This window comes from Sebastes umbrosus, chromosome 14 (genome assembly GCF_015220745.1).
Source record: "Sebastes umbrosus isolate fSebUmb1 chromosome 14, fSebUmb1.pri, whole genome shotgun sequence".
In the NCBI taxonomy this organism is placed as follows: Eukaryota; Metazoa; Chordata; class Actinopteri; order Perciformes; family Sebastidae; genus Sebastes; species Sebastes umbrosus.
Window position 1 is genome coordinate 22,230,855 of NC_051282.1, and position 11,845 is coordinate 22,242,699.

Consider the following 11,845-nt stretch of genomic DNA (forward strand, 5'->3'; position numbering starts at 1 on the left):
CCCTTAATGTGGCCCTAATAGTGTTACCTGTATACTCTTTAGTGTTACTCTGAGTGGGCATTCATCTTATTGTGCGCGCACGAGGACGCACATGCGATACACCTGGCTACCTAACCAACAGGTGGCGGCAACGCGCCAAAGTATTCTACTAGTAAAGACATCGAAGAAGAAGAATACTAGCAACGTGGACGCAAACAATTCTGGATTAAAAATACTTTAAAAATTGGTTTTTACAAATGTTTTACGTGGACAGAAATACTCCCAACACGTTTGTTAGACGTCACGGACAAACACAACGTGATTTGGTGAGTAACAATGAATGTAAACACAACTGAAGCTGGTTAACAACAAAACTGCGCTCTGACTAATTAAAGGCGTCACAGGTCAGTTAACGCGGTGCTGGGTGAGGTGTGTTTTAGGACATCTTTATTTGTCTCTTTATGCGAATTTCTTCATTTATTTATATATTTACTAAACCTTAATATAAATAGCGTTTCTTTAAATCAATATGTCTGAAAATCTGCATATTCAAAAATTCAACATTTGTTTGCAAAATCCATACAAGCCTTTGCAAACACCAGTCTCATTTAAACCGAATAATGGCACAGTACATTATGAATGTTACTAAGTCATTAATACAGGCAAACAATGTCAGAGCCAGGGGAAACTTTGAAATACAAATATTAAACAAAAAGCACACATAAATTGTATTCGTAGATTTTTTTTTTAATTATAAATGGTTTTAATGTACTGTTTAATTTCAAAATATTATAAATAAGAGTTAAGAGTGGCTAGATTTGAATTTATGGATGTAAAATCTTGCTAATATTATGATCAAATTTATTATATTTAATTATTGTAATTTTTTTTTCATATTGTTATTTTAGAAACCAAACAGTACATTAAGATAAAATAAGATAAGATATTCCTTAATTAGTCCCGCAGTGGGGACATTTGCAGTGTACAGCAGCAAAGGGGATAGTGCAAAAAACAAGATGCATCAGCTAACACAGTAAAAAAAAAAAAAAAAAGAGCAAAACAAAGTGTAACAAAATATGAACCATTTAAATAGAGTATAAAAATAGGAGCAGCATATACAGTATTGGCAATAAACAGACTATTAACAAAATTGCACAAGTGGAAAATGAAATGAAATTACACCTGAATTATATTGCACAGTATGAATTATGCCAGTACAACCAAAAAAGAGTCAATATTAACAGTAACATAACAAGACACATCCTTCCAAAATGTGTTGGTGTGAGGACAGAAGGAGCTAAATGGATGGCCACATGAATCACAGTGTTAATGAGATTATTCCTGGAGGTGGAGGTTGATGTTGACTGTGCATTTTACCCAGAAATCCTCCATCTTTCCTGTCTGCAGCAGTGCAGCGCTCTGTCACCCTGAATGACGAGGTGTTTGAAGGCCTCACAAGTTTTATGTTGCTGTTTGTGTAGGAAGACTTTGGCTGGCAGTGTGTTGGCATCATGCAGTCCAAGAGCTGCTCCTCGCTGGCTCTGAAAAACTGGGATTTGGTTTGCTGGGATTTGGAGGCTAAATCTGGCTTTGCCAGGCCTTAATCTCGGGCACTGGGTCACTGGAGCACACTGTGACTGGAATACGGGGGGTACAAATCAGATGCACATGTGTGTAATTTGCATGTATAGAGAGAACATGTGTGTTTACGTAGCATCCTGATCTGTAGATTAATATTAATGCCAGCTGCAGGGCTGGATTTTAACACTGGTGTGTGAGTTACAATGACACAAATTAAGAGAAACATCACAGAAAAGAGGGGACGTGGTGTTTGACTTTGTGCATTGAGGAAATCTGGCTTAAGCTGCAATGTCTGTGTGATCTATTTAACCCCCTGCATTGATTAAACTGGTGAAGTTTTGGCGTTATGATGAAGGATATTGAAGATCATTCTCTGATATTTTTCTAAATAAATCACGTTGTTCCTGCAAAGATTTTCCACCAATTATTATTAACCATTTATCATTGTCTAAGTTTGGCTTCAGTCCTGCAGCTGCTCTCAGTGTTGGTTATATAATAATAAGATAATTTTCAAGTAATATAATTGACCTATTCATACTCCTAATGTAATTATAACAGTTATGGGATTCATCTTCTTGCTTGTTTGTCTTCTGTTATTAGCAGCAGTTGAGATAGATAGGGCTGCCCCCTCTTAGTCCAGTAGTAAACAAATTGATTGTTTTGGTCTCAGTCGACTCAGATTTCTTTTGTCGATTAGTAATTTTTCATGCTGAATATTATTTTCAATAAACATATGAGCACATCTCTGGTAAACACAGGATTTAAAGTGGTGCTTTTGTGTGATTCTTTGCGGAGAAAACTCAGTTTTACAGATCTGTCGATTCGTACAAGTTTTAGTCGACTAAGAATTTATTTAGTCGAGGACAGCCCTAGTTGAAAGTGCTGGATATTGATGCATTTTGGCAGAATTATTACAGTACAACTAGACTGAACAATGGACTCAAGGAGCAGATGAACATGTTACTGATATAATAGATGAACTGGATAAACTACTAGTGTTCATTAAGATCTCTGGCTTTGGTACAAATTGCAGAAGAGAAATATATTCTGAAAACTTTTTTCTCTTCTGTTAAATTTCCTCTTTTACCTTTAGTGGACCTCAGTGGGATATCGCCAAATATTATATTAGGGCTGCAACTAACGATTATTTTCGGTGTTGATTAATCTGTTGATTATTTTCGCGATTAATCGATTAGTTGTTTGGTCTATAAAATGGTGAAAAATGTTGATCAGTGTTTCCCAAAGCCCAAAATGACGTCCTCAGATGTCTTGTTTTGTCCTCAACTCAAAAATATTCACTTTACTGTCATAGAGGAGTAAAGAAACCAGAAAATATTCATATTTAAGAAACTGGAATCAGAGAATTTTAACTTTTTTTTCTTAAAAGATTACTCAAACCGATGAATCGATTATCAAAATAGTTGGCGATTAATTTAATAATTGACAACTAATCGATTAATCATTGCAGCTCTATATTATACCCTTCAAACTCTCTCAAAACCCAAACATAAAACATAGGTCAAGATCAAAACAAAGCAGTATTTTCAGATTTCCAGACAGCAGATAAATGTAAATGTATAAACTGTGTGAAGAACAGAATCCTTCATTAACTTGATTTATACTGAACACTTGATTTCCTGCTCTGTGTGTAATGGACTCGTCTCTCTGTCGGCCCAGGCAGCGGCTCTTCTCAGCTGTGGAGGAATGCATCGTATTTTGTTCCCATTACCAACCTGCCAACTCCTGGCTCCGTCTGCTGCAGCACATCCCATCAGCCCACAGGCTCAGCTGACTGATCGATAGACCACTTAGCGGCCGTGAGCTACACATCCCAGTCATTTGACCCGCTGGAGCTGTGGGAATGGCCACGCAATCCAATAAGCATCGAGCCAATGAGACAAGCGAGCTGGACCGCCAACTGGAGGAACTTCCTCCTCCCTGAGAGGCTGTTGGGAGGATATCGTGCTCTGCTGCAGATCAGACCTGTTTCTACTATCGTCACACACTCATGGTGAGATAAAGATGTGGATCCTCAATGAGATATTGATTCTGCCTCCATCTTAATAAAGAAACGGCCCAATAAAGACATCTGAAATAATTCCAAAATCCAATTCTTCATAACAAGTTCAGGGAAAGACAGGGACGTATCTTTCATTCTGTATATCACAATTTAAACTTATTGTATACTATATGGTATTTTGGCCAGCATACACCTGAAACAACTCACGATGGAGTTGGTAATTTGAGACCAAATGTTAAAAAGTAAAACTAAAAATGTCACTCAGAAATTAAGTTTCCTGGCAAGAAGTAACTTAAAACTTGAAAGAACTGGGCCAATCATTTGTTTCACATATATAATACACAATATTATATATTGTAGTATAGTGAAAAGCATTTTCCTGCAGTGTTGGTGCTTTCTCAAGGTGCCCTAATCAATATTTCTCTATTAACAAATGACAAAGTATAATGTGAAAGTATCACCCAGCTGTGCAGTTCCTCTCAGCTTTATGGAGCTATTTAACATCTTTAAGCTCGCAGCTGTTTCCACCCCAAAAAACCCTGCACTGTACACAACCTGCTCAGCACCAAACAACAAACAAGCAACGCTAGAGACGGAGAGAGTTGGTGAATATCTAGCAGCCAGATATTTCTCTCAGGAGTTGGTTGAAATGAATGCTAATGTTGCTCTGCGTCTGCTGGATATGTAAATAGAAAACAGTTTGCTCACACGTAACAACTTTGTGTTTACTGCCAGTTCTGCCGCAACCAAACTGTAAAAAAAGATTTTAATTAATTCAGCTACAGATTCAAATATATGATTCTCTTTTTGTGTTGACGAAACAAAAGTGATTAAATTCTTAAAAACTGCATCGTCACAAAGCTTTAGATTAAGGCCGTTTGTCTCAGTTAATACAACGTTGATATTTTGAATGGTTTTCACAAAATTACTCTCAAAGAAGAAGAATGAATGACTTTATTCATAATCAGTTAATCTGTCTCAAAAGTTCAACATCTACTCATAACATTGAATATTAATGAGTTAAGTCTGTGATGTTACATATAGTCGTGATGCTTCGTTCTGGGACATCCGGACCAAACAGCAGACAGACTGCAGCATATGAAGCCGTCTGAGACAAAGATTAGAGACCCTCATAACTGCAGCAGATGGAGACGATAGTTCACAAACACTTAAGTTTATAATCCAGCCAACAAAACAATCTTATAATAAATTCCTGCCAAAAGGCCCACAAAGGAAGCCGGAGCCACCTGCTCTACTGTTTCACTGCTGTGAATGAGAGGAAACACGCCGGCATCGTTCTCCTTGCCTTTCTCCTTCTTCTCTCTCTATTAAGTCACACAGCACGCTGTAATTCACTTTCACTAATGCCGCTCTGCAGCAGCCAGTGAAGTACAGAAAATTATCAAACATTTCCCAGCAACCTTATAGATCTCAAGTAACAGCCGCTCAAAAATAAACCCTCCACAGACTTCATAGGCCCGACACCTCCTCCATAGAATTATTATTAACCAGAGATGTAATGAAGGGCGAAGCCATTTAAACTCAGCTTACCAATCATTTTTATTTATCTGTCATAGAGAGTCATATAGAATAAATGAAGTCATTTTTAAACAGTGTCAATGACTGGACATTTAAATAGGACTTTTGACTATACGAGAGGAAGAGAATTAATGTGTTTTTCTGAAATTATGATCACATTTTGGTCTTTATAATGTGCTTTTTTTTGTACGTATACATGAATGCAAAATTGTGACGTAACTGATTGTTGCTCATCTTTTGGAGTATGCCATGCTGTTTAGTACTTTTGTGTCTCCCTGTGGTCATTTTTGCAGCTCTTGTTGGTCATTTTGCATCTCTCTGGTTGTTTTGCGTATCCTTGTGGTCATTTTGCATCTCTTAGTGGTCATTTTCGTCTATTTGTGGTCATTTTGCGCATCTCTTAGTGGCCATTTTGCGTCTCTTAGTGGTCATTTTGCGTGTCTTTGTGGTCATTTTCCGTGTCTTTGTGGTCATTTTGCGTGTCTTAGTGGTCATTTTCCGTGTCTTTGTGGTCATTTTGCGTCTCTTAGTGGTCATTTTGCGTGTCTTTGTGGTCATTTTGCGTGTCTTAGTGGTCATTTTGCGTGTCTTTGTGGTCATTTTGCGTCTCTTAGTGGTCATTTTGCGTGTCTTTGTGGTCATTTTGCGTGTCTTAGTGGTCATTTTGTGTCTCCTTTGGTCATTGTGTATGTCTTTTTGACTTTGTGTTCGTATTGCATCTCTTTGTGGTTGTTTTAGTTGTGTGTTTTAGTCTTTGTGGTCATTTTGTGTCTCTTTGTGGTTGTTTTGCGTCTCTTGTGGTCCTTCTGCATGTCTTTGTGATTGTTTTGTGTCTCTTTGTGGTCAGTATGTCACTCTTTGTGGTCCTTTTGCATCACTTTGTGGTCATTTTGCATCTCTTGTGGTCCTTTTGCATGTCTTTGGCACCTCCTTTGCTCATGGGACTGCCTTACATTTATATTGTTAAAATATCATCATTATATGAAGTAAGAAGCTAGCTAAACCGTTCCAGAAATGTGGACTCGCGCTTGTTTTCGATACCTTACTTCACCTTACATCTGTCTGTAATCTGATTGGCTACAACGTGATTAGTTATCCTCCCATCTCCACCTCATGATCTCAGACGATGGAGAGGAGAGAGCAGTCGGAGGCCTTGGAGGAGTCTGAGTGCCAGCAGATAATGCAGTGAAGGCCAGACAGTTGATCTTATTGATGACTCCTGGAGGCTGAGAGAATGGTGAGAAAGTCTTGGCGCCAGGCGGACATTAGTCTGAGAGGACATTAAGCCTTCTACTTACAGTAAAACACCAACAATCTGATGAAAGGGAGAACAGTAAATATGATTGCAGATAGTATCATGCAAATAGGTGATATGTTCTTCTCTCTCTGTTAATCCTCCTCCACCTGCAGGTCGAGCTGACCCCTAAAAATCCACAAAATCCTCAGCAGAAGTTTTTTTCCTTTATTCATCAAAGTATAGATGGACCTAAAGGAGAATTTTATTAATTAATTATTTTCTTTTTAAGTCTTTATTTTATTTCATTCTATTCTACTACTAAATTTGATAACATTTTCCTCTTTATTGTGTTTCTAAATGTTGTTTTAATGCATCACTTTGCTTTATGTATTCGTTATTTAAAGACACTGATTGTGAATTAGAGTTGTCTAATGTGCAACTCATATTAAAGCATAGTTTTTGCCCGCACTGTTTGGTATTAAATGTAATATTTAGTTAATTTATACAAACTTAATCATCCCTTAAACTGACATTTCTTTGCAGACACTTGTACACATCATGAGAGAGCAGGTTGAGACTTTAACTGTCTTGCTTGCGGACAATTTGTTCTCGTAAGACGTGTGGCTGCTGATGCACTAATTAGCGGTCACTGTGATTAAAAAGCTCCTCTAATGAGTAGGATAAATTGCCATCACAGGATGAAAAAAAAATCTTAAGAGTACACAGTATATCCTCTAAAAGGCTATTATCTTTTTATCTGTCCCATAAATAATATTGTCTAATAGTGCCTGTATATTTGGCTCACCAACTGGGTTTGGTTTTGGCATTATCTGGGCACTTTTTGCCTATTGCCCTTTGCTTTATGCTCTCTGAATGGGACATAAAGCTGTATCACAGGGTTTATTCTGTACACATTTGCAGAGAGATGATTGCATTTGCCCAGTAGCTTAAGTATGTGTTCCTTTATCTATGATCAGCTCTGCTCTATTTTACAATAATGAATGTCCAAACCAGTGGACTACCTCCGGATCTGAAAAGTGAAGCCAATGCAGAAGTGCCTTAAACTTGCATTCTTTCTAATAGCCAGCAGGGGGCGACTCCTCTGGTTGCAAAAAGAAGTCTGATTGTATAGAAGTCTATGAGAAACGGCAGTCCACAAATCAATGGGTGACGTCACAGTGACTACGTCCACTCCTTTTATACAGTCTATGATCCAGACTCTGATATAAACACAATGGAGTGTGGAGGAAAAAATAGGGTGGGATTTTTTTTAAAAACACAAAATAATTACATTTCTGTTTTGTTGTTCTGCTTACAGGATAAATGAGAGAAGAGATGCCTGACATGAAACAAAGTTAATGAGGCAGACTTACTTCGCCACTGGCCATGTCTGGCTTCTGCTGCACTGTTAACAGTAAGTAAATACTTGGCTTCATCATTCCGTGATACAGCACCATTTTGTAGTACAACACATCTTTAGAATAATGGCCCCCAGTATATCCAGCTCCGTCCCTCTGGAGCTAACTGAACGCACACACACACACACACACACACACACACACACACACACACACACACACACACACACACAGTTTATGACCTATTTGTGGGGTCAGAAGACAGCTTGGACCTCCCGCTCCACCCCTCACCGTGGCCATCAGGCTCCCCAGAGGAGGAGGTTAGCAGATGCCTCTGAATCAATTTGGCCAAAGACCCGTAACGACCTCTGCTGTAATTAGTGGGGATGTTTGGAGCGTAGATACTCGCTCTGTCCAGCTGACATACAGAGAGCACCGCTGTCACTGTGCTGCCATGGCTGTAGCGGGTCAGGACTCAAAGGTTTTCTATTTATTAGGGCTGTTAAAGTTAAGGCGATAAATGCAACTTGCAATTTTTAGGTTGTAGCGGGCTCAGATTTAAAGCTACAGTGAAGATACTGGCATCATATGAAACCATGTTATACTAGTTTGTCGCAAAAGGAGGCTAAATAACGCTCCAAAGTTACGCTAAATTTTGGTGAGGAAAAACTGGCATGGCCTCTGACCTCAAGATATGTGAATGCAAATGGGTTCTATGGGTACCCACGAATCTCCCCTTTACAGACATGCCCACTTTCTGATAATCACATGCAGTTCAAAGCCATAGTCAAGTCAGCACACTGACACACTGACAGCTGTTGTTGCCTGTTGGGCTTGAGTTTGCTATGTTTTGATTTTAGTGTATTTTTATGCTGAATGCAGTACCTGTGAGGGTTTCTGGACAAAATTTCTCATTGTTTTGTGTTGTTAATTGATTTCCAATAATAAATATATACATACATTTGCATAAAGCAAGCATATTTGTCCACTCCCATATTGATAAGAGTATTAAATACTTGACAGATCTCCCTTTAAGGTACATTTTGCACGGATAAAAAATGTGTGATTAATTTGCAATTAATTACGATTAACTATTTTAATCGATGGACAACCCTACTATTTGATACGTTTATTTTACATGGACAGAATATAATTATCAGCATTTCAATAAATGTAAAAAAAACATCTCTAACTGAACCTGAGATGCATGAAAAAAATAATCAATTAATAATAAGTAAGAATCTTTTCATGTTTATATGTTGTCATAATCTCCATTATAGATGACCAGTGAAAATCTGACTTCCAATGATAGAAATACAATATGGTGATCATCAATAAGAAAATCAACTAATGGTTCAAAAACATTATTTTCATGTTATTTTTAGGAATTTGTTCAGAGAGATTTTTTTTTTACAAAATGTTTAACCTCTTTATAAGACCTGTTTATGTCGATATTTATAACTGCACCAAATGATGTAACCCGCTACCTCAAAGAAATAACCAAAAATAATGGTACATTTTCCACAAAGCCATCACCTGACCAGTTTCACTTGACTTTCCTTATTTTACCTTTGATTTGACTCTAGCATGTGCAAACACATCAATATGAAGAACAACACATGGATCGCCTTTGAATTTAAATTGAATGAAATCTCATGTTTCTGCATGTTTGCGTGTGCAGTTCACGTCTTTGTATCGTAAATGAGGGAGCACCGAGGCACCGAGACGGACTGGAAACGCCCACAATTACCATGTGAATGAAGGGGTGAAGATGCATGTGTGTGTATGTGTGTCTGTAGGGGGGTTAACCCATCATTAAGATGCTGTGTGTCCGCTGCATGAGCGACATGCAGGCAGACAAAGAGCGAGCAGCCGCTGTGTATCTGGCGGTGGGCTGCCACAACCTCAGCGTCAGTCCTGCCAGGCTCAGTGAGGAGGGGGAGGGGAACTCTGTATATCAGAGAGGCAGCCTATCGGATCCAATAAGCCATCACAACATGTTGGAGTAGAATCGAGCCAAAAAGAGAAGCTACGGCTTTCACTAACAGTGGTGACCATTTCTACATCGTCTTTTAGTCCCAGTTTGTGCCCGTTATCATTACATTTGAGTTACAGAGCTAACAGTCCGTTTCTCTTCAAGTTAAATCCCTGGAGATCTTTGAAAAACCAGGAAGACTGTTCCAGCATTTAACCATCTGAATTAAAAAATAAAATGTTGAACCTGTTTTCAAAGCTGCAACTTTACCTGCCTAAGGACTACGGATGTTACATCTTGTATTGTATACTGATGTTCATTAACATGCTCTGTCCCTATTAAATAAACAAATACATATAAAGACCATAACCAGAGATGTTTGATATTAAAGTAGTATTAATAGTTTTTTTCTGGCCACTTGGGGGGGCAACACAACAAGCTTTAAGCACAACAGTGATCTATTACCACCTTATAAAGTGGCAAATATATTAGTAAACAGTTGCATATTTACTAATCACACAGACACAGAGCAACATTTACTATCATGTTTGAGTCATGTTTCTGTCCACCTGACGGATGTAAGTGCAGTATAAAGTCCTAAAACCCAGAAATGAATTATCATTTTAGCACTTCTGGTTCCCTCGTCTTGAAATCAATGGGTTTTTTGAATGGGTTTTTAGTTATATACCTGAAATAAGGTCTGTGGTTAACACAAAACCCAATGGAAACATCCCATTGGCTTTTTGTTGAGGGAACCTAGGGCCATGCTAACTTCCTGGTTGGCCTACAAAAATACGTCATCACTGCAGCACTCTATTTTCACTCTTTGCAGCTCTGTTTTGGTCTCCACCAGCTCCTGAGAAGCTATATCTTTCTCTTTAGCAGCTAAATGCTAATCGCTCACTAACTTTGTCTGTTCTTTGGTGCTGGTCAGGTGGTGTGCAGATGGTTTATCAGAGCTTCTTCATTGAAAACAGCTGCCTGCTGGGGCTGAAAAATTAAGTTGATGCGAGAGCGAACCAAACACGGTAAAGTTGCGAGCTGGAAAACCAAAACACTTGCTAAAAGATGCTAAAATGCTCAGTAGAGATAAGGAAACAGGTAATCTATCTCCACGAGTGACCCCCTGCAGTCATTTGATCCATTATTAATATAAAAATATTGATTAGTGCAGCTTTAATGTTGTTTTTCATTGTTGTGTACAACTGTTCAGGATGTAGTTTGTGCTGCAATTGAACTGAGGGGTGTTTCTGTCAAGTAATTAATACTCTTATTAACATGGGAGTGGGCAAATATGCTTGCTTTATGCAAATGTATGTATATATTTATTATTGGAAATCAGTTAACAACACAAAACAATGACAAATATTGTCCAGAAACCCTCAGAGGTACTGCATGTAGCATAAAAAATATGCTCAAATCATAACATGGCAAACTGCAGCCCAACAGACAACAACAGATGTCAGTGTGTCAGAGTGCTGACTTGACTATGACTTGCCCCAAACTGCATGTGATTATCATAAAGTGGACATGTCTGTTAAGGAGAGACTCGTGGGTACCCAGAGAACCCATTTACATTCACATATCTTGAGGTCAGAGGTCAAGGGACCCCTTTGAAAATGGCCCATGCCAATTTTTCCTCGCCATAATTTAGCGTAGGTTTGTAGCGTTATTGAACTTCCTTTGCGGCATGCTAGTATGTCATGGTTGGTACCAATAGATTCCTTAGGAATCCTCTAGTTTCATATGATACCAGTATCTTCACCCTAGCTTTTAAACTAGGCCGGTACAACCTCTGTAAGATCGATTGTATTAAAGAAATTAGTGGCGTTAAAACAAATTTGCGTTAACACGTTATTATCGCATTAAGTTGGACAGTCGTGGTATATTTTCATTCATAATAACAGGATAATTAGGTTTCCAAAAGATTTAGAGATTTATTTAAAAAAATAATAATAATCTGTGACTTACATTTAATGATACACGAGATGCACAATCTGGGGCTGCAGCATCTCATAGGCAAGAAAATACTAAATCTCAGCCCTTCTATCTTCATCTAGTGATGCTGTGGCCTGAGAGAGCATCAGAGATGTAAAGGGAGGAGGAGGAGGGTGGTGGTTAGGGGAGGGGCTGAGAGAGGGAGAAAGAGAAGAGGG